Source organism: Engystomops pustulosus, chromosome 1, assembly GCF_040894005.1.
Source record: "Engystomops pustulosus chromosome 1, aEngPut4.maternal, whole genome shotgun sequence".
NCBI lineage: Eukaryota > Metazoa > Chordata > Amphibia > Anura > Leptodactylidae > Engystomops > Engystomops pustulosus.
The window spans coordinates 6,795,763-6,817,879 of record NC_092411.1 but is presented as its reverse complement, the minus strand read 5'-3'; the positions used below and the strand labels follow the sequence as shown (position 1 = coordinate 6,817,879).

The window sequence follows — 22,117 nt, the reverse complement described above, 5'->3', positions numbered from 1 at the left end:
CCACTAATATCAGAACTGTAATCTACCTTATTGCCGACTATGGCGCTTCCCTTCTTCCCTATCTTACAATTTCTTATCCCCCATCTCCTTTGAATTTTTAATTCTTTTCTAATATTTTTCACCCTGAAGGAATAGTTGAGAAAAAAAAAAAAAAAAATGTGGCGTTGATAAAATATATTTGATATTCATGGACGTCGAGTCACTTAAATAGAAAACAAGACATGTGCTACCATAAGATAACATATGCCTTCAAGGCAGTATAAAGCTTTTCACAAAGAGTGCCCTCCGTATCGCAAAAATGTCATTTATCTCACGCTGTCATGCACCTTCGTACTTTTCTCCATTTAGACTAACCTAAAAGTTTAAATAAGTTGAAGTCGCTGGCTTAGTTTATTATGAAATAGTTAAAAAATTTTTTAAAAAAACACAATACAGGCAAGATAGGTTCCAAAGGTTTGTTCTCAAGTTGAATTTGTATGTAAGTCGAAACTGTATATTTTATAATTGTAGTCCCAGGCAAAAAACATTTTTGCCCCAGTGACAATTGGAGTTTTAAAATGTTTTGCTGAAATGGGACCAAGGATTATCAATAAAGCTTCATTACAGACACCTTACAGCTGATCATTGCAGCCTGGGACTATAGTAACATCCAGAGAGAGGTCACCAGAGGTCACAGGGGGCAGAGGGCTCCGTCTTTAACTAGGGGTCGTCTATAAGTCGGGTCTCCTTAAGTAGGGGACCGCCTGTACAAGTTAAAGTAAATAAACTAAATTAAAAAAGTGTTGGCCAGGATGCTATATGGACTTTTGTTTTGTTTTTTTTAGCGTTGATGGTTCAACCTCCTGAACCCCCACTTATCAGTAAAAGTTAAGTGCAAACATGGACTTTCTAAGAAAATATCAGGTTTTATCAATAGTTGTAGCCTAGGATGGAGTAATGTTTCATGGTGAAAAAATACATTTTGAGGGTTATTTTGAAACTTTTTGGAAGGTAGATGGAGATCCGAACTTCTCGTTCAGGTTCAGGTTTTGGGTGCGCTCTATGAATCTAAGCCATGGATAGTTGCTAAGAGCTTTAATTTATCACATTGACTGTTCAGCAGCCAATCTGGCGATATGTCCGGGTCTCACAAGGCGCACCTGAACCCTGAACCCAAACCTAGAGTCCGGACTCGCTCATCTCTAAAGGTAGGTGCACCATGCACTATGTAGAGTAAAATAATTTTGTAAAGTGGTAATTGTTTTTGTGGCTCATCGAAAAGTGTTGGACTTAATAAATTTGACATTTCAAATGCCACATTAAAAATTGTCACAAATGTGCCCCACCTCCAACCCTGCTGTAAAAAGAAGTCATCACTCAACACCCTGTCATGCAACTTTTGTGTGCAATTTGGCAACACTTAAGGTAGAAGCCTTACGTGTGTTGTCTTGTTTATATTGTGGATAGTGGGGAGTTTACTATAAAATGTTAACAGAGTTTTTCAGGAGCCCTGGTGGCAAAAGCAGGGGTAGCAAAAAAGATGACTTCATCTGCTCCAGCTGCTGATTTCAAGGGTCACAGAAGTCTCACATTCTCCCGCACTTCAAGTTGGGCAAGAAGTCTTGGTGGTAACCGAGACTCCCTATGGCCAATCAATGGCCTCCACTGCCCCTTGAGACTTCAATTGGAATAACTGGATACTGTTGCAATGCTAGAACTGGAAGTCTAAGCAGGGTAAGTACTGTTCCTTAGCAAAGGTCATTAATATCAAATTGGTGGGGGGGTCTAACACATAGGAACCCCAAACAATATACTGTTTGAAGAGACTGCTGCACTCAAAGGAACACTATGGCCTCTTCATTTCTCAGTGATTTAATGAACTTTACATTCTACAGTGACTCTGCTTGTTTTTGAACATCGTGACTGAACATGATGTCACCGGCTTAAGAAGTCTACACCTTGGTGCATTGCTACTTCAATCAGTAGAGCTGCAACTAATTTAATCATGATAAATAAGAATGGTTGTACCCAATGGAACGTTCACTGCCACCGTTAACACCTGCAATTGTTGTTGGCCGTTAATGAGAATATTTTCCCAAGAATCATTCCTAATGGGGAACGACAATCCAAGAGTAAATGGTGGCAGGCACGCATTGTTAAACATTCATGATCAAAGCCAATAGCAATTGTGGGTGTTACCACAGGGAGGGCAGAACATCAAACTCGAACAGCCAGAATTCCAGGTTCAGGTTTGAGGACCTGAACCAACGATGTTCAGCACAGACCCAAAGATTGTAATTTTGGTTTGTCCATCTCTATTGATGACCTATCCTAATTAGAGATTAACGGACTTGATGTTCGCTTTCGAGTTCAGCCCTAGCAACTAGGCCTGGCCAATCATAACCATGGCTAGTAGCTAGCGATTTGGATGGATTGTCGGCTGAACAGGTCGCATTGCCGAACCTGGATCCCAAACCTAAATGCGGACATCAGGTCCGATCATCTCTAAACCTAATGTTTTTTATGTGTATGTCTGTATGTGTACCATGAAAGGTTCTAAATGTGTTGTATTTTTTTACTGAATATAGTTTTCCTATTCATGACTGTTGTTACTCAGTAATGTCTTATTTTATTTATATGTTCCCCAAAATCTGTAAAGCGCTAAGGAATTTGATGGAGCCATATAAATAAATATTATTGTTATTATTATTATGTATCCAATCATAGGTGTCCAGACTATCATATAAGAGCGTTGGTTGTATTTTACTTTTTTCTTCTCTTCTATTTTTGTCAGATTATTTTGCTGGAAGGTTTTTTTTGGTCATTTTCTACATCTGTGACCTGCTGATTCCCTGATAAATTAGCTGGTCAATTAGAATCTAATTTGGACCGATTTAATGGCGAATGCCATGCTTACAAGCAAAGGAAATGTGTTTTTAATTAAGAAAACTTAATGACTCATTTTGTTGTTGTGATTTATTCCATTAGTATTTGTTCTGTTTACTCTAATAATTTATTTTAATTGCAAAATTTAGATATGACATGTAGACGTATGGAAGAAGGTTAAAGACTTTATTAAGACTGTTTCAATATTTAGTTCTCCGTGATATCTATATTTTATAATTAGAATTCTATTGTTGTTGATACAGGTCATTCAAATGACCCCTTAGTTTGGAATTGAGTTAATTAGTAACACAATGCTAATATCAAAAAGTATTGTAGAATTTTATACCAAACATCAATAACAATAGTGACAAATTTGGAGAATGAGTCAACAGACAACCTGAGAATAATACCAGGTAATGTCCACTAGGACCTCTCACTATGAACTAAACAAAGCAAACAAAGAATTGAGATGAAAGAATCCCAAAATGAACCAAAATAAGGTAAACCAACTTTATTGGGTATATAAAATTCATAAATATAGACAAACGTGAAAAACACAGAAAATGGGACAAACTATGTAGTGAGTCCAGAAATTAGTAATAGCATAACTGAAGTGCAGACATAGGGGCTCATTTACTAAGGGTTTGCAGATCGCATTTCCGTCTGATTTTCCAACGTGTTAGGGGATCGCGCCGCTGGGACAGGTATTTAGCAGGCGATTGTGTCAAACAAGAACAGATTTTGCCGCAATCGCGGGGGCGGGCCATCGGATGATCCGACGGATTTGGACAAACTTCAGAATTTACCATAAAAATTGTGTCTGTAAGATATAGATTAAAATTCCAACAGACAAATTGTTGGTGACATTTAAACCATTAACACCTGTGATCGGTACCAGAACAAATCAGAATTTCAAGCCCTGGTTTGGATAAACATGGCAACTAAATGTATTTAATGCTAAATTACTTTCAGAGAGAACACAAGGCTTCATGGGATCTGTGGGCAAGCTAACTGGCCTCAGCTTGGGGGCATAGACAGACAGACATTAGTCTCCGCCCTACTTCACCTCTGGTGAGAAAGATTTTTGTCAAACACTTTCAGGACAGAAAATGCAAAAACTTTGGAAAGAAAATCTGTGGAATAGCCTGCCTCAGGCGCTGGTCACAGCAGGGATAGCAGAGAGCTTCAAGAAGGGGAATTGTTTCCCCTAAATCCCTTCCTCATCGAATCCCTTCCCTTCCTTGGTGGAACTTGATGGACAAGTGTCTTTTTTCAACTGTATAAACAAAAAGGACATGCAGCACCAAGGAGGCATCAAAGGGGGAATCACATATAATAATTTTTTAAAATCATAACTTTACAGTTACGCTTTAATAGTTCTGCTCATCACTAGGACATTAGTAATGTGGAACTTAGTTTTCAGTTTCTAATTATTAAAAAGTGTCAAACAATATGGCCAGTGACATATTCATAGAGGTTACAGTGATACCAGTGACCCATGAGACAGGGGGTCCTACAAGCTGCTGTGCAACATTTTGATCTCCTTGGATATCTTTGATGTAGTTTAGGTATCATAAATCTGTATTCTGTGCACTGCGTCAACAGGTCATGTAAATGTCTAGGAATGAGGAAAAGTTGAGCGAGGACCAACAGGTTAAAGTTTTGCCCATGAGTTTTAGTCAAAGTTCATTACGCAAAAACTTTTTTCGTCTTCTCCAACTAATTTCTATGTCATTTTTCCATTTGGAGTGGATTTCCTCTTCTCTTATTCTTTTGGACGTCCTCTTCACTGAATACAATGTATTAATGGTGGAATGGACAATACATGCTGCTCTTTTCACACGTTTTATGTAATTTATTCCGATCTCCCACTATAATAATGACTTTCCTAATTAATGTAAGCGTGTTTGTGAAGATCACCCTGACATGCGAAAGATTAACCACTGGAGACGCCGCAATGTAAATCACATCACAAGATATTGCCTTGGAAATTCATTATTGCTTCACTCACTGGAGGCTCCTTGTTAGCTTTGGTGTATTCCTGGAAGATGACAGGGAAGTCAACAGACTCATAGATGTGTGTCACATATGGGATCATCTCTTCTTATAGAAGTTGTCAATACAATATATGACCCATGGAAGCAGCCAGGAACTTGTAATGAGCAATAGAGAACCGGCAGTGATTAATGTGCACTATGCAAAAAGAGACAGAAATGAATTATTTATGTTAAAGTCCAGGGTTTTTTTTTTTTCTTCACATCATCTACAGTTTTGAATTCCGTCTATTAGTTTCCTGATATAAATAAAAACATGTAGTCACCATAGGATTCAGTATAATCGCTTACCAAGATGCTGGTTCGGTTGAGGAATCGAGAACTCCACGACTGTAAATTTTACAAAAACTTTGAGTATTTCCGATTTTACTAAAGTTTTTCCATGTTTTATTTTTGTTGCAAGATAAAACTTTGATAAAAAAATCTAATATTTTTTTTTATTACATTTTGAGGTGAAAAGAGTTTTCCAGGCTCTTCTTTGTTGACAGGAAGTTGACCAGTGACCCAACAGGAAATGCTCCCCTTCCCTTCTGACACTTGAGATACCTATAAATATTACCTCAAATTGTTATACTAGATTGCAGACAGAATTTGCTCTGTGCATCCTTTTCATCAGAGGCAACAACATTTTATGTGGTGATGGTGAGCAAATGCTCCATGAATGGTATAATAAACATGAGACATTGGAAAACTGTTTTAAACTCATGTTAAATTATTTATGTCCTCTCAATTTATCCTATGCATATTTTTTCTTAATTAAGAATATCTCTGGGTATCCCAAAGGCTTAGCTGTGCCCCCTCCCTCTTCCTCATATCCATGTGTCTGGCTATAAGACCAGCTAAAGTAGACCCACCCCATCTTCACCCACAAAACCTATGGGTAGGTCACAAGGTTCTAGCCCATTGTTAATTCTACAATAAAACACAAGAGTAGACTGTTTGTTTCAGGAACCTAGAAAAAATTCTAAAAACTGAGTCCAACTACAGAGGGAGGATTTAGCACAGCTTACACGCCAGTTTTCTGATGTGTGGTGGAAGTGAAGGGTCTGTCCCTGGCTGTGTAGTGGCACCGGTAATATTGCAATTCTACACCAGACAGGACCAGGAGTAGAAATACCCGGCTGGCTGCTGGATAAATCAAGAGGCCATGGCCAGTAGAATTCGCTGGCACACCGCGCCGAGAGTGTGAAAAATCCTCCTTATATTTCTCATTTACTTTTGCGCATCATCTGTAACAGACAGATCATGGTTGTCAGGGTGGAGCTTTGGGACAGGTACGAGAGAGGAACGAAGTCTCCAGAGGTGGCTATCAAAGAACTTTAATCATCACGTCCCGGCACAGTACTGGAGCTCGTAAATCCAGGTGACCAACCGGTTGGCCATGTCATTCCTCATTCAAACATAAAGTGACCTTTTTGACGCATTGTTCTCTTCCTCTTTTCTCATTAAATCGTAAAAATATATAAATTCTACTGTCAAATAGGAGCAAACTGTTGAACATAATGGGGCACATTTACTAAGGGTCCGTTGGACGCATTTTCTTCAGGTTTCCTGACTTTTTACCGCTTTGCGCTGAATTGCCCCGGTCTTTTGGCACGCGTGATCGGATTGTGTTGCATCAACGCCGGCTTGCATGCGACACAAAATGGGGGGTGTGGCTGTCAGACAACCTGACGGATTCAGACAAACCGTAGAATTTAAAAACTAAATTGTGTCGCAAGATCAGCACTGACATGCAACGGGAAGAAGATGGTGAACTCCGGTGGACCTCAGCGGGGGAAGTGATGGATGCAGGAAATCAGGCGCATGAGCTATGTGGATCGCGTAAGATCCGAATCTTTGTTGGACAACGCGCGGTGGGATCACGGGTAAGTAAATGTGCCCCAATGACTCAACACACACCATATTCACTGTATAATAATGGTTACAGATGGTCGAGGGTCGCCATAGAGGTCATTATCTCAGATCAATGAATTTCATGCTTATTTCTCTCTTACAATTTTTAGTTCTTGTTTCCTTAATTCAATACATTTAGGGTAACAGAGCCACCACCACCACCACCACCACCACTGTTGGGCCCCTTTGCGCCTCAGGATGTACTAATGTTCTGCCTGGCCCTGCCATTAGTCACTTTACATTGAGTTTCAGAAACCAATCAACAGACTTAGAATTTTAAGGGAGATGAATAAATCGCTTTACTCACTCATTAATTGATTTCTATTGTCCTATTTCTTCTATATAATTTTCCATAAATCCCATTGTCAATCACTCAGTCGGGTTATTTGTTTGCCAAGTGATTGCTTTCCATCTGAAACATAAAAGATGTCGTTGTTCAGTGAAATCACGTATATTTATGCAATTATCCTATGAACAAAATTATCACATTATGGAGGTTCAAAGAGGTTAATTGGCAAACAAGGCACTTACATATGCAGATACGGAATGAAAGATGTCATCCGCTAGAAAGCGTTACTAATAGCGCATTCACGTCCCTGCCGGTGATTTTATACTCCTACCCAGGTGTTAATCATTCGACCTCCATCTATTGTCTTTTACTGATCTTATTTTCCTGTCTATTATAAATTCAGTTTGAAGGTTACGTTATTTTAAAAGCTGAAAGTCTACAGTAGAACAATTTTTCAAGATAAAATACTAAAATGAAAGTTACAGAGGAATTTGGTTAAAACCATAGCTCATCATTTATATACTGGATTATTTCAGTAACAAGTTATTTAGGGGTATTTAGATGTAGTGTTTGAAATTTAAATAAAATATTACATCTGTCTGAAAGCCACAAAAAAAAAAAAAAAAAAGAAAAAATCAAAGCCGCATATCAGCCACCGTTGGTGGTTTGGGTACCTGTGCCTGAAGCCGGCGTCACTTTGTGTGCACAAGGAAGCTGGTTATGCTGGTTTCATTGTAGCAAACCGTTGGTACCAGAGTCAATAGTGATGGGTCTAATGTGGCTCATTGGTCCTACCCCTAGGTAAATGTTTGTTTAAGTATTATGGTCATGGGCAGAGGTTAGATAAGCTGATTAGGACCTGTGGGTCATTTAGTTCCCCAGATGGCTCCTGGCTGGGGTTGAGCAGACCTGAACCACAATGGACTTCAGCCATTGGCATTCTGCTTTCAGCCTGACCACAATCGCAGGTGGTAATGTTCAAAATGCCACCGGTAAAGACGGTGTTGGCAATGAACGCGGGTGATAACCCTTTATATTGTCGTGGCATTTAAAGGGTTAACGCCTGCAATCGGTGCCTGGAACAATTGTGGACTGACGGATGTTCGGCCAAACTCGGCAAACCTGAACAGGTCCGCTCATCACTTGCCCTTACAGGTTCACTTTAAGCTACAGAGCTTAGTGATGACCTCAGCAATCGAACAATCTCAATATTAGGGTAAATACAGCTGATTTGTAGTGGTACAGGATGTATCTCACATCAGTCAGATATTATGATCAAGGTCATCAATATTTTTAAACCAGAAAATTAAAATGTTATTGTAATGCCCCCCCCCCCCCTACCTTCCCCACTATGAAATATGTCAATAAAACACTGGTTTTAGTATTTGGACTTAAAAATATTGTAATACCCCGACTTCTACAGAGAAATTTGTCAAAAAACCCTAATATTGGACCTAATATTATTGTTATGACCACCCCCCAGCCCCCCCCCCCCATTATGAAATTTGTCAATAAAACGCTGCTCTCAGTTTTTCCCTTCACTTGATCATTTGAGAATACATTTCACAACAATCCCGTTTGGCATCACTTCTTAAAAATAGCTTCTACATTTTACATGGCTCCGACCTTTCGATTTTGTGTTTCAATTAAAGTCTTGAATGCAAATGTATTGTCCCGGCTCCTGCTTTATACTTCAGCTAAATGTTACTGCTTGTTTACTTCTTCTCTGCATTCACAATCTAATCTTGAGGGGTCTTGTTTAGCATTTTTTTCTATTCTTTGTAGAAAATGCATTTAAAATGAACCAAAAAGGAAAAAAAGTTTGATGGATCAGTAGCTGAGAACAAAGCAGAACATTTATGTCATGTTTCTCTTTGATTCCACGTTGTGGTGGCTGATTTCTGTTTTGGTGGAGTATATACTATAGGATTTGCTGACTCTTAAAGGAATCTTTCCATCTGGACATAAGTATCCCATACTTCACCAAGACCATGCTAATTTGCATGTAAAATATATAAAAATTTGGGGGGCACTGGGGGCATGTATTATTGACTTTCAAACAGAAAACTGGCAGAAACTTTTTTTTCCCATTGATTTACCTCAATTATGAAACGCGGGAGGCACAATATTGGTGGTTTTCCAACTGGTTCTTTTGTGGCCCTGCTTGTGAATCCTATTCTTTTCCGGTCCTTCTATTTCTCCAACTGGTTTCGTGGCAAAAGTTGGCGCAGAATTAGAGCAGCTAAAAGTCGGTCTAGGGAGTTTGATTTCATTAACCATAAAGAAGGGTGCAGGATAGTGTTTGAAACGCGTAGGTTTTTCTCAGTATCGCATTGTTTTGTGAGCACTGGTGTATACCCTTGAACCTATGTAAATTTCTAGATCTTGTAGAAAGCTACAAGCCATGTTTTAACCAAATGCTGAGTCTGGTGCTGGATAAAATCTTTTTCTGCTGAGTTCTTTTTCACCTTCATGGCTGGGGTTACAGTTCTTAACCTTTTTTGTTTGTGCACCAAATCAGTAATTTCTGACACCACAAACTTACCGTATATACTCGAGTATAAGCCGACCCGAGTATAAGCCGAAACCCCTAATTTCAACACAAAAAACTGGGAAAACCTATTGACTCGAGTATAAGCCGAGGGTGGGAAATGCATTGGTTACAGCCTCCCAGTATATAGTCTTCCAGCCCCTGTAGCATACAGCCTGCTCAGCCCCTGTAGCATACAGCCTGCTCAGCCCCTGTAGCATACAGCTTGCCCAGCCCCTGTAGTAGGAAAAAAAATAACACTGTACTCATCTTTCCGACGTCCCCCATAGGTCCTTTTCTGTCTCAGACTGTCTCAGACAGAAGAGGACCTATGATGTCAGATGATGTCAGAAAGGTGAGTTTTGACTTTATTTTTTAGTTGACTCGAGTATAAGCCGAGTTAGGGTTTTTGAGCACAAATTTTATGTTGAAAAACTAGGCTTATACTCGAGTATATAAGGTACATCCCACTCAAAAGTATAGCACACTTCCTGCGCCCAAATTGATAAATGCCCGCACATTTGTGTAGATCGCCAGAACAAAGAGATTTAAAAAGTAATAATATTGTTGTACTCACACAAAGAGCAATACAATTGTGTATAATTCATCATTAAATCAATCTGGCTCAGTTCTTGAGATGCTAGATGCGGATTGCACTTTCGTCAGACTGTTCGCTGTTTTAGGGATTTGCACAGCTAAGACAGGTATTTAACAGGGGTTTGTGCTGGGATTGTGTTGCACGCGATCGGATCGTGGCGCAGCTGCGCTGCTTTCATGCGACAGAAATCAGGGGCCGTGCCGTCTGACGATCCGACTGATTCGGACTAAGCACGGGATTTAAGATTCAAATTAGGTCACAAGCCCGAGCACTTATATGCACCAGGAAGAAGAAGGTGAACTCCGGGGACCAGAGCTGGGAAGCGACACATGCAGGATATCCAAAGCACAATCTTAGTGAACCGCGGCACAATGTATTATCGGTGGACACTTTGTGAACTCCGTAGGAGCGGATAAGTAAATGTTCCCTATTGTCCAACACTGAAGTTCACCAGTTTCATCTTCTTCCAGGCTATTCACTGACTGCCCCCGACCCTACTAGGCTGACACGTTTACAACTATGCTGAAACATTTTTGCTGGTGGTCAGTTGGCGACCAAGGAAAATTGACTCCTAACTTTTTTTACTTTCACGTGATTATTTTTGAAAAAAGTTTACTTTTCTTGGGAATAATTCACTTATGCCAAAATGTTTATTTTAAATTAATACTTTTCTGAGTATTTTTGTCTTATATAATAACTTTCCATATCATAAGCATATTATCATGGGGGGTGTAATACCCAAAACCTCCATCTATGACAGCAGAGCCTTCAATGTCACTACACACAGGAATGACCCAGAAGAAGACGCCTCTGTTCATTGTTAATCAGCCTTTCCAGGACCAACTTCATTAAATTCACAAAAAAAAAAAATCATAAACGTTGCCATGAATTGGACATCAGTATGCTTTGCCAGGACAATACATTAGTAAAAAAGACTAACTGTAATCTTTATCAATGGGCATCAAGAGATGGGACTTCGGTTTTTGGATATCTACACATTGGGGCAGATTTATGAAGTTATCTAAGAGTAAGAATGTTCTTAGTTGCCCATGGCCACCAATTAAAGCTCAGCTTTCATTTTACCAGTGCACATGAATATTTTAAAGGGGAGCTGTAATTGGTTGCCATGGGCAACTAAGAACATTCTTACTCTTTGACAGCTTGATAAATTTGCCCCAGTGGTTGTAACTCTGGAGAAGGAAAGGAGGGGATCTATCCTTTTAATTCAGTAGACCTTCTTTAACCCAGGACAGAGGGTCGACTGCAATTACCCTCCTGCAAAGTATGTAAAATGCCTCCCCCCCCGATTATGATGATGTGGCAACTTTGAACTAGAGTCCTCATTTACCTCTGTACTCACGTACTATATTATATACTATAACTATGGTCCTTATGATATCATATAACAGAATTGGGAACTGCATTCTGATTTTCACTGTTCTCTTCTCTATATACATTGCCAAAATGTACAAATTCAGATCTGTAACCGAGATGAGAAAATTCCATTTTTTTGTCTTTTTATTCCGCCCTCGATCCCAGCATTTCTCCTAATAGAACCATTACGGATTAATATATCCCTTATTGGATTCTAGCTCTCCCGTCTTTCATGCCACATTTACGCTCATCACACTTCAATCAGGCGGCGCTGGAAGACCCATCCATTGTCCTTTATAAAATGGGAATGTCATTAATCCTTGTTCATTGGTATCTGGGGGATGTTGTCGTTAATAAGGAAAGACTGGATATGGTTAATAATTGATCTCCCTGTATTTCTAGCTGGTAACAGATGTGAAATCCTATATTCCGATCCAGACACAGCCCCGGTGATAAAATGATTCATAATTCATGATGACATAGGAAATTTGGCTACCACATTAGAGATAAGGTGGCCGGTGTCACAGGCGCAAACGGAGGAAAACATTCATCACATTTAGGTTTTTCCTTGTTATGTTTCGGGAAATCAATCTTCTTTTTTTATTTTACTGGGCACCTTTAATTCCTCCTTTGTCGAGAAAGTCAACATTTTCCCGGCCTTGTTATTAAGCCTGTTACTCTGTACACAGCCGCACATTTCCCCGAGCCTGCAGCCTTTGTTTGCTTCTCCATTGTACCTTTAAACATTGCAATTTCTTCTCCGTTTTCCATTTTTTTTTTTCTCCGTCTCTTTTTGTACTGAAAACATTTCAACGTTCCAAAATCTATTAAAAGCCCTTGATTGTGAAATTGGTGCAAATAAGAATCAAATATGGACTCGAATTAAAACAAGCAGAAATGTGTATTTTTTACGAGCTCTGTGTTAATTGAATGTCATCCGTTCTTTCTGCTACATTCATTTTTATTTTGATTCCATATTTATGGAGACACTCATGGGTTGTAGGATTTAGTTAAAGGGAAACTCCAGAAATGATATTTTCTTTAATTCAATCTTTGTGTAAATATGATTGGGTCATCGGTTGGCAGGATAAATTTTGAGGACGCCACCAGATTCGAAGATTTAAAGGGCCGGTGCACCGCTGACTGGAGCTGGACACTTCCAAGTTTCCATAAAGACCGGTGGCTCCCATCATTCCCAGGAGGATCTTTGCACTTATATGCCGCAGAGCAAGCTCTCCCTGCAATTCCCCAGTGTTCCCAGTGTACCCCGGACCTCCGACCTTTGACATTGCATCTCTGCCACCTGCCCTGAGTGCCTGTGCCTGACTACGAGACTGCCCGCTGTACCTGTACCTCGACCTTGGCTGCCACCACGGGCTAGTCTGTGGAACGACCTGGTGGCACCCCACCGCAACAAGTCCATCCTGCTTTAAGGTGGACTCTGGTGAAGACCAGGTGCCACTTAGACTCCGGTCCCAGGTGTCGGCTAGGACCATCTCCCGCGGTGGTCCAGGGGATTTACTGACCCCGAACCCGGGCAGTTAATCACATTACTAGTGAAGGGCTGATGGGATTGGAGTGGGGGGGGGGGGTTATTGATAGTCTCAGTCTCCATTTTTGGATGTTTTTGCAATGTAATTTAAAGAAGTTTTTCCAAAATTAAGTTCTGAATAGTGATGAACAAAGCCAATCGCTGTTATCTGGATCATGGGTGTTACATTTTTAAATGCCACTGGTGGAGCAACAATCTTTAGGAAAATGGCAGCTTCACCGATGGCATTTAAAGAGTAACACCCATGATCGCTGCACAGGTTTCGGGAGTCAGCGATGGTGGGGGAGCAGCTTCCAGCCACACTTGAACCTGAATGGGTCCACTTATTCCTAATTCTGATTATCTATGCTTCTCACAGGTCATTAATAGGTGATCAGGGGTGATTGGACACAATACAAGTCAGCAAAAACTGATGAGAAGCAAAGGCAGTGCTGGATTGATAGGGTATTGAAGAGATACAAATAGGCTTATTGTTTCATTCATGGAATTTTATAAAACTAATAAAACTTCATGTAAACTTTACTTTTTAATTCCAGAAATCAAAATTAAGAAGCAACTTAATTTAGCTTGATCCACTGTAGGAGAAAAATAGGAAATAAAATAACTCTATTTCTCAGGTTTGCATTATCTCTTTATTTTGGGGGGGTCTAGGCCATATTCATAAATCGGCACTAAATATGAGGACAGCACATCAGGGAGATGCATCAAGATGTCTGTGCCGGAATTCTGGAGTAAAAATCACTGTCTGAAATGTTGAGCACCACATATATTAAGGGTTTTAGACACTTTTCCAACTTCCATGAGGGTGGCTGCCGAAAAGGGGGTGTGGCCTCAAAGGGAAAAGTTTGTGTGTCAAAAAAATTAAGTTGGAGTGCCCAAAAATTCATTATAGTGGGGCAGAAAACTACACCAACTAATAGGAGGTGTAAAGCACAACTTGCCAGTCTAATACCAGATACAGTATCCAACACTGATTAATCTGGTGCAGCAGAAGACTAGTTTAGTTCTACTCTGTAATGGTCTAATTTGAGACCTATTAATGCATCTTCCCCGAATGTCACTGCTGTTTTCCTAAGCCTTCTGTGCTTATTAAGAAGATAACTTAGGATATTTCTATATAACTCTAGAATATATTATATTCTTACTCCAGGAGCATTTATTATGATAGTAGATAGGTTTCTAGCGTTATAGATCTTATCTCCTGCAATGCATTAACATTAGGATATCAAGTATTGTGCAGGAGAAATAAAACAGCTGCAGTATAAACCCAATAGCCAGACCCAATTTCCATAATCATTTTTTTTTTAGTATTGGTCCAAATATGATCACTAGTAATGATGCACGGACCCCTTACAATTAGCCAAGTCTGACGCCATTCAAAGAGTTAATGATGGGCGAGCTGAACCCAAACTTCTAGATGAAGTGCAGATTCGGACTTGCAAACTCTCATTCACTAATCACAAGTACTTTAAGCAGTGGCACGGGTGCCAGGGGTGGCACTCAGAGCCATTTCTGTGGACACTCAGGCCATTGCCCCAGGACAGAGTTCACCAAATAGGTCCAAATCTTCCTGCAGTCCCAGGCAACTTAAGCAACACTTCATTGGCTGCTTGGAAAAGTATGGAGGTGTTGACAAAACTTCATTATCTTTGGAGCTCATCCTGCTGGACCCACCATTCTTCCCCTACAGAGAGACCCTGGAGAGAAGCTACAATGAGAATGTGAATTTGCCCTTCTTCTTTCAACTGTATTGGTGGCCTCAGGGGGTCCAGAGGTGGGGTTGAAAGATGTGGAAGAACAGATAGCAATGAGTTGCTGCTTAAAATGCCATGCTGGCACTTCACGGTAAATAAGTGGATTTTGGTTGTAGTTTGGGCACTCAGTCTCTAAAAGGTTCCCCATCACTGTTCTAGGGGTTCACTTTGATTATCCTACAAACTTCTACCATAAGTATACAGTTCGGGAGGCTAATCTAGAAGCTTCCTAGTTACTGTATGAAAGGAACCTTTCTAACTATTATTATTTACACTGATTTGTCATAAGAGTCTTTTGATAGACAAAAAGGTAGATATTTAAATCTTGTACATTTTGGTTAGAGTGGAATATAAGTTTCCTAGAGTTGTAAATATTCTCCCACGCAAAGCATCAGCATTAGGATTACAAGTAGTTATAAAAACAGATGTAATGTAAAATTGGTAGTCAGACCCAATTTCTAGAACACAGAACTCCTGAATTGGTTCTATTTTGTTGCTTAGTTCTGATTACATTCATTTACATAGGAAACAATGAATATGTAATGAGTTACAAAGAGATAACAGGCTTGGCTTTATAGTAAAGGGTTAAAGCACATTATTTGCCATGTCTGATCAGCAACTTAGAAGTAAATTGTAGAATTTAGACTTTACAAATACTTTTTGATGTTCCAAACTGAGGTAGTGCGCTGGCCATAGGACTTGTAAGGAGGTTGAAATATGGCAGGTCCTAAAGAGCACAAGTGTCTCTTTCTCTACTTACTTTGGCTTGTATTACCCCCCCCCCCCCCCCAGCACACATTATGCTATTCTCATCACAGCTTGGCTATCTCTAGCAAGAACAAGAATTTCTAATGTCCCAGAGTTTCATTATGAAAATCTTAGTCTTAATATTTTTCTGGAGTTGCATCCAGTAGGATCACCCTACTAAGTTCTGTAACTGAATTCCAGCTTTCTAGGGTGTACATCCCTGTTTTCTACAAGCTGTCCCCTAAGAACTCCTCCTACTAGGTTACATAGTGTACACCTAACACCTAGCACAGTAGCATCTAGTGCAACAAGTGCATATACTGTGTGCAATATGTGTCTAGTTATGCATATTCATGTATTCTAATTAAGGTTATGGTTAAAATATCACTTTGTATCAATGCAGGCTGTCCTATTGGCTAGTACCCTGGAACTTTCCAGTTGCTGAGGTTCTGGGTCATTGCCTTTCTTGACTTGGACCCATACGAGCGACGTTGCTATCTTGTGCTTCTGATGCAGCAGAGTTGACACAACTTCATTTCACTGCTTCAGGGCAAATGTCCAGTTCCAACCCCTCCAACAAGGGAAGCTTATCTGCACGTCTCATGGCCAAATCGGACAGTCATATGTATGCCATCCCAGTGGAAAGTTATCCAGTCTGTTACTGCTGCTAAACTTTTTCAAGATCTCAAAAGAAAGAAACAGTGATGTTTTTGTATCATCCTTGTTTCTCCGAGTCTCTGGCTAAAGCCACTAACATCAATGGCCTCCCTGATACCTATTATCACCAATAGTGGTGTATATTGAACAAGGAACTTGATAGGCACTACTGGCGTGACTATACTCTGTGCTGAAAGCCGTATTCATATATATTGTAGTCCCTGTGGATACTAGCAGGAGCTGGGAGACTCCTTACAATACAATAATGGCGCACTAACGATAAACTAGACAACCGCTAAAGTTAAAGCTAACGACATTGTTTCAATCTGAAGAAAATAAAATTAAAGTTTTCTTCCTTCTGTTGTCATAATTGCGTAAAAAAAGTTTCCTTCTCCTTACTTCCTGTAATGTGGGAGTAGTCAGAACATATTATTGTGTTACAAAGACTTGTAATTAGATGCATTAGTCAAACAATTGCACTATTCACTGCATAATCACGTACCAGGGCAGAAACTACAAGGAAAATAGAGGAAACATATTGGAAAAACATATTTGTGAGGTAGGACAATGGAGATGGAACGCAGACTGGAACATGATGGTTGCCTTATCTCTAGGTGCATTGCATATAAGTCTAGTTAGTGTCACTTATCCATACGCTGTTAAGGCGCATTTATACAAATGTATGCCCGCTGAGCCGTAGCTGGGCTGGCATATGTCCGTCATGATGGAAAGGAAGAGGGGGGACCCCTCCCATCTCCGTAGAGATGCACGGCGCACGTATGGCTCCATGCTCCCATTGACGTCTATGCAGGATGTATGTACCGCCACAAGCTTACGGCCGTACATATGTCTCCCATATGGTCGTGTATCTCCATTGAAACCACCTGTGGATGGAATGTGTGAATATTGTTTGATCTAAACACCATTTATCTGACTATAGCTCTGATTTATGACCTCCCTAGTGTTTCCAATTTTAGTACCTTGCTGCTCACTTGTTGTGACTTTGGCTTAGATTTTGTTTGACACTGATTTGGTTGGTGATCTTGTCGTAGACCACTCTCCTGGTTTGACCGGGTTATATGACTATGGTTTATTTGCCCTCTTCCCTATCCTTCCACTTCAAGATGGGGAACATCGCCGAGACTGGGGCCAGTCATAAAGGGCAGTTTTCCAGTAGGTCGGGACATCTGGGGAGAATTAGTTGTAGAGCTCACTTACCTCTTCTTCATTGCTGATCTTAAAACCCCCTTAGAGTTCCCTCTTACTAAATTTACGTAAATTCAGAATTTTTCGTTTTTGTTTCCCAAAATCCCCTGAAGTTCTATAAATATCTGAAACATACATCATATCACCTTCTCCCGTTTATCTGTCTTGTGTACAGTCAAATCAAATTCTTTTTTTTTTTTGCGGTCTTTATGAAACTGTGAATAACAATTTCATTCATATCTGAAAAAAAAACCCAAGACATCTAATATTCACGATAACAAGAGTCTAAATTTGGTTTCATTTCAGAACATTTGCTAATAAATTGATTTTTTTTTCCTGTTAGACATTTATTTAAACTGCCGCGATTTATCTCAATTGAGTGAACATTTATTTTCCTGGAGATTGGATTTAAGACCAAGTTAACTTTGTCCCAGGCTCCTCCAGCAAGAAACGGTAATAACCGGCAGAGAGTTGCATGCTCCTTACTTTCAAAGAAACTTTGCTTCGACACAATATATTACATTTTTATGTGTCTGTCTTACAAATTGGTATTCCAAATTGTGTCAGAACAGGAAACGCATTATACAGCTGTGCGCGGTTAGACTCCAAATCAATGGTGGAACATGAATTTTGAATAGGAAATGGCTTCTGTAAACAAGGAAGAATGAATTATTTGGCTCCATTTTGGAGGCAAATGCAAATGTAAACCCCATAGTGGAAAACAATCTCCTAAGAGAATATGAACATCGACAAAAACAATGTTTTCTCCCGAAAGTGGTCAATAATGAAGAATAACAAAGTGTTTTGCATTATATTTAATGGTTGGATGGCTACTAGAGTAAAACACAGTAAAAAACTGTAGTACAGTATTAAATAGAATGTGCACTGGACCTTTTTCTTATTGATTTCTGTGTCATAAGGCTCAGCACAAGGATCTAAGAGATGTAACAGGTTTCAGTTGTAATTTACCCAAATTTTATGGTTCAAATTATCGGAAAGGACATCTACCATGATGCTGTTCTAACATACTTGCTAGTTTGGGTTCCTAAGGGATGGCACCGTTTTGGCTTTGTCCTGGAACAGCCGGATTCTTGTAAAATGAATTTATAAAAATATGCAAATGAGACGGTGGAATTACAGCCCAGATTATTGGAGCGCCTCTTGGATCTGCCAACACCGGACAATTTGCAGACAGCAAGTTACGTCCGTGTCTCGTGGATATCAGTGTGGCTAAGTAAAGAATTCAAAAAGCAGCTTCATTGAAGGACGACTGGTATCCAACTGGCTGCGCGAGAAAAGTATGATCCTGCTTGTGCAAGACTTGCAGACAGTAAGGTGACGTAAACAGCTTTCCATAGATTGGCAGATCGGGCAGGACTGGGGGAATATTTAGAGAGATGGTAGAGCCAAGAGGCATTCCAGGGACAAAGACCAGAGCATCTCTGGGTCATTTTCATAATTTTTACAAGAAGTCAGACATTCCAGGAAAAAAACAAAAAAGTGGCCATTCCCTAGGACCTAAACGAGCAAGTGAGGTCAAGTAGTCTACCATCAGTAAAGCTGATGTTTGATGTCCTTTAAATGTTTTTAAGTTTCCACAACCCCATCAATGTATTACCAATACTATACTCTGCTTCACCTGCTTTCCATTGAAGTAAAATGGGCAGCCGAAGAAAGGGTTAAATTAAAAAAAATTTGTGCAAAGCCAAGTGGAAGAAAATTGTGACTTTCATACCAGAAACCAGGCAAAGGTTTTGATGTAGTCAGTGTTATGCAGTAGGTGTGGACCCCATGAGTGACTTAAAGGAACACTCCAGTCATAGCTAATTCATTGAATAATGCATGATGCAGGGTCCTTAGGAAGGAGCAGGAGACAGTTTTATTGTATTCCTAGAACCTTGTTAGCACCTAGAGTCATGCTCCTCCCTTCAGGCCCAGCACAGGATATAATTCAATGAAGCAAAGTTTTGCTCTTGGCTCCACCATAGTACTTTGTCTAAGGGAACCCAATGCTGTAGGGATAACCCGACAAGAGGAAGCGTTTCACCTCTTCCTGAACCTCGGGAAGAGAAGAAATGTGTCCTCATGTTTATGAATACATGAATTCAAGAGGAAAACATCTGAATCATCACCATGAGTGTCGGGTCATTCATCTTACAGTGGCCAAACCCCAACCGGAAAGTCAGTCCAGGTTTTTGTCTGGGTATCGGTAATTCCCGTGATCGGGTTGTACTTGCAGTTACGTAAAGATAAATGGCCAATTATCAATGAAAACTAGAAATGAGTGAATATTGCGTGATAAGAAGCTTTGAAACAATTTTTTTAGGAGGATCCAAAATAAATTGGTCCAAAGTGCCCTTGTTGTCAGGACTTGAACCCAGTGACATGTGTGTAAAGAGCTATGTAGCTCTCGAGACAGCTCTAACTCCGCCCTAATTCTCTAGTTTTCAGTTCCTGTTCTCCTGGTTTGCTCCACCCCTTCCCTGATTGAACATCTCATTTAGGCCCAGCCGAGCACTTCCTTTATTGCAAAATTATTGTGCTCTCAGCCTATAATCTATCTTTTCTCTGCTGCTTGTATTAATGACTTCTGGCTCCCAACTGACCCAATTGACTATCTGCCTCTAATACTGAAACGCTCTTCTCCTCTGGCTCCTTGGACAATGCTTCTTGGCCACAGTTACCCCAATAGTTACAATATAAAGACTCCAAACCCAAACTGGACCATTACAGTTGCTCCATCCCGGAAATTAGTATATTAACCCCTATGACCCTATAAAAACTTATTTGCCCCTGTCTCATTTCTATAATTTGTAAGGAATCTTTGTACAATTTATTTCCCCTCCCTTATCCCCCCTCCCTTATCCCCCCTCCCTTAGCTATGGGATGAATGACAGCCACAATTTTGAAATATTCATTTGAAGCGAATCATAAAAGATTTGGATTACATCCAGTGCCTGAAAAATTGAAGATTCGGACCAAATCTCCAAACGACATATCAACTCGCTGATCTCTACTGCAAACCAAGTCATCAAGATCAGCGTGGAACAAGTTTGTGAGGATTAACCAGATGAGAAAATCATGTATAAATCTTTAGTTAAGCCAAGACAATGGGGCACATTTACTTACCCGGTCCAGCCGCATGTTGTCCAACGAGGATTCGGGTCTGCCGGGATTCACTAAGGTGGTGCGCTTGATATCCAGTAGGTGTCGCTGCTGTGCCAGGGTCCGCTGGAGTTCACCTTCTTCTTCCTGGTGCATGTAAGTGCGTGATCTTGCGACACAAATCGTTTTTTAAATTCAGTTTTTTTTCTGAATCCGTCGCCATGCCCCCCAATTTCTGTCGCATGAAAGCCGGCGTTGATGCGCCAAAATCCGATCTTGTGCACCAAAATCCCAGGGCAATTTGGCGCAAAAAGGAAATATTCAGGAAACCCGACGAAAGTGCGGCATTCGGATCCTTAGTAAATGAGCCCCAATCTCTTTATTACTGTAAAGGCTCCGATTCAGAGCAGCTCCTCCACCTACATTTTGGATAGAAGAAGGTACCTTGCAGCGATACTGTGTAACATAAGACTGAGCAGACAGTTACCTAGAGCTGGATAGTCCTGACCCAGAACATGGATGAAGCCAAACTCCCTCAGAAGTGTCCTCCTTGACTGACTGGAGTTTCGGCTCTGACAGTGTACAAACTCCTTTATCTTCAGCTGACTCTTTCTTCCTCGCTCTTCCCATGCTGGCTTGATTAAATAGTCAGCAGGAGGTAGAAATTTTACTAAATTAGTCATGTGTTGTAGCTGTGAGCTGCTTGGGGAAGCGCAGACCTCTCACACTATGCATCTGCTTTCATCAGCAGCCCAGTCCTTTTCCCTTTTCTTTCACGATTTCTATCAGAATGAAGGCGACTACTTAAAGAGGAATTCTAGCCTCAGATAAAAGTTCCTCTACCCCGTGAGGTCCACACTGTCCCTGGCTCTCACTGTATTATTAAGAATTTCTTGGTCTCATGCTGCGTAGGTGGAGGATGTAGCGCGACACAGAGAAATAGGCACTTCATAGTCTGTCATATGGGGCTCTGTACAGCCATATACTAAGGGATTATTCTCCCTCAAAAAATTGTGAAAAGGAAGTGCTGCTACATCATGTAGTGTCCTAAAAGAGATGAAAAACAAACCTCATGATTCATTCATTTGGATTACCAGAAACTCATATATCTAATACTACAACTACTACTACTACTAACACTGCTACTACAACTAGTAACACTTCTATTACTACTGCTACAGCTACTACTATTAACACTGCTACTACAACTAGTAACACTTCTACTACTACTACTACTACTACTACAGCTACTACTAACACTACTACTACAACTAGTAACACTTCTACTACTACTACTACTACAGCTACTACTAACACTGCTACTACAACTAGTAACACTTATATTACTACTGCTACAGCTACTACTATTAACACTACTACTACAACTAGTAACACTTCTACTACTACTACTACTACTACTACAGCTACTACTAACACTGCTACTACAACTAGTAACACTTCTACTACTACTACTACTACAGCTACTACTA

The 22,117-nt window shown here is 40.2% G+C and overlaps 1 long non-coding RNA gene across 3 annotated transcripts in view; it reads right to left on the bottom strand.

Moving 5' to 3' along the window:
• LOC140134945 (uncharacterized) overlaps positions 1-21,670 on the bottom strand; it is a 39,668-nt gene extending 17,998 nt beyond the window's left edge. The window contains exons 1-3 of one of the 3 annotated variants that reach the window (XR_011856441.1): positions 20,652-21,670; positions 7,123-7,227; positions 3,496-5,058 (exon numbers count right to left, since the gene is read on the bottom strand). This is a non-coding gene — a long non-coding RNA (uncharacterized lncRNA). Of the gene's footprint in view, positions 1-3,495; positions 5,059-7,122; positions 7,228-20,651 lie in introns of those variants that run through there. The other 2 variants (XR_011856446.1, XR_011856436.1) reach the window with 2 other exon arrangements.
• Positions 21,671-22,117: the final 447 nt, after the last annotated feature.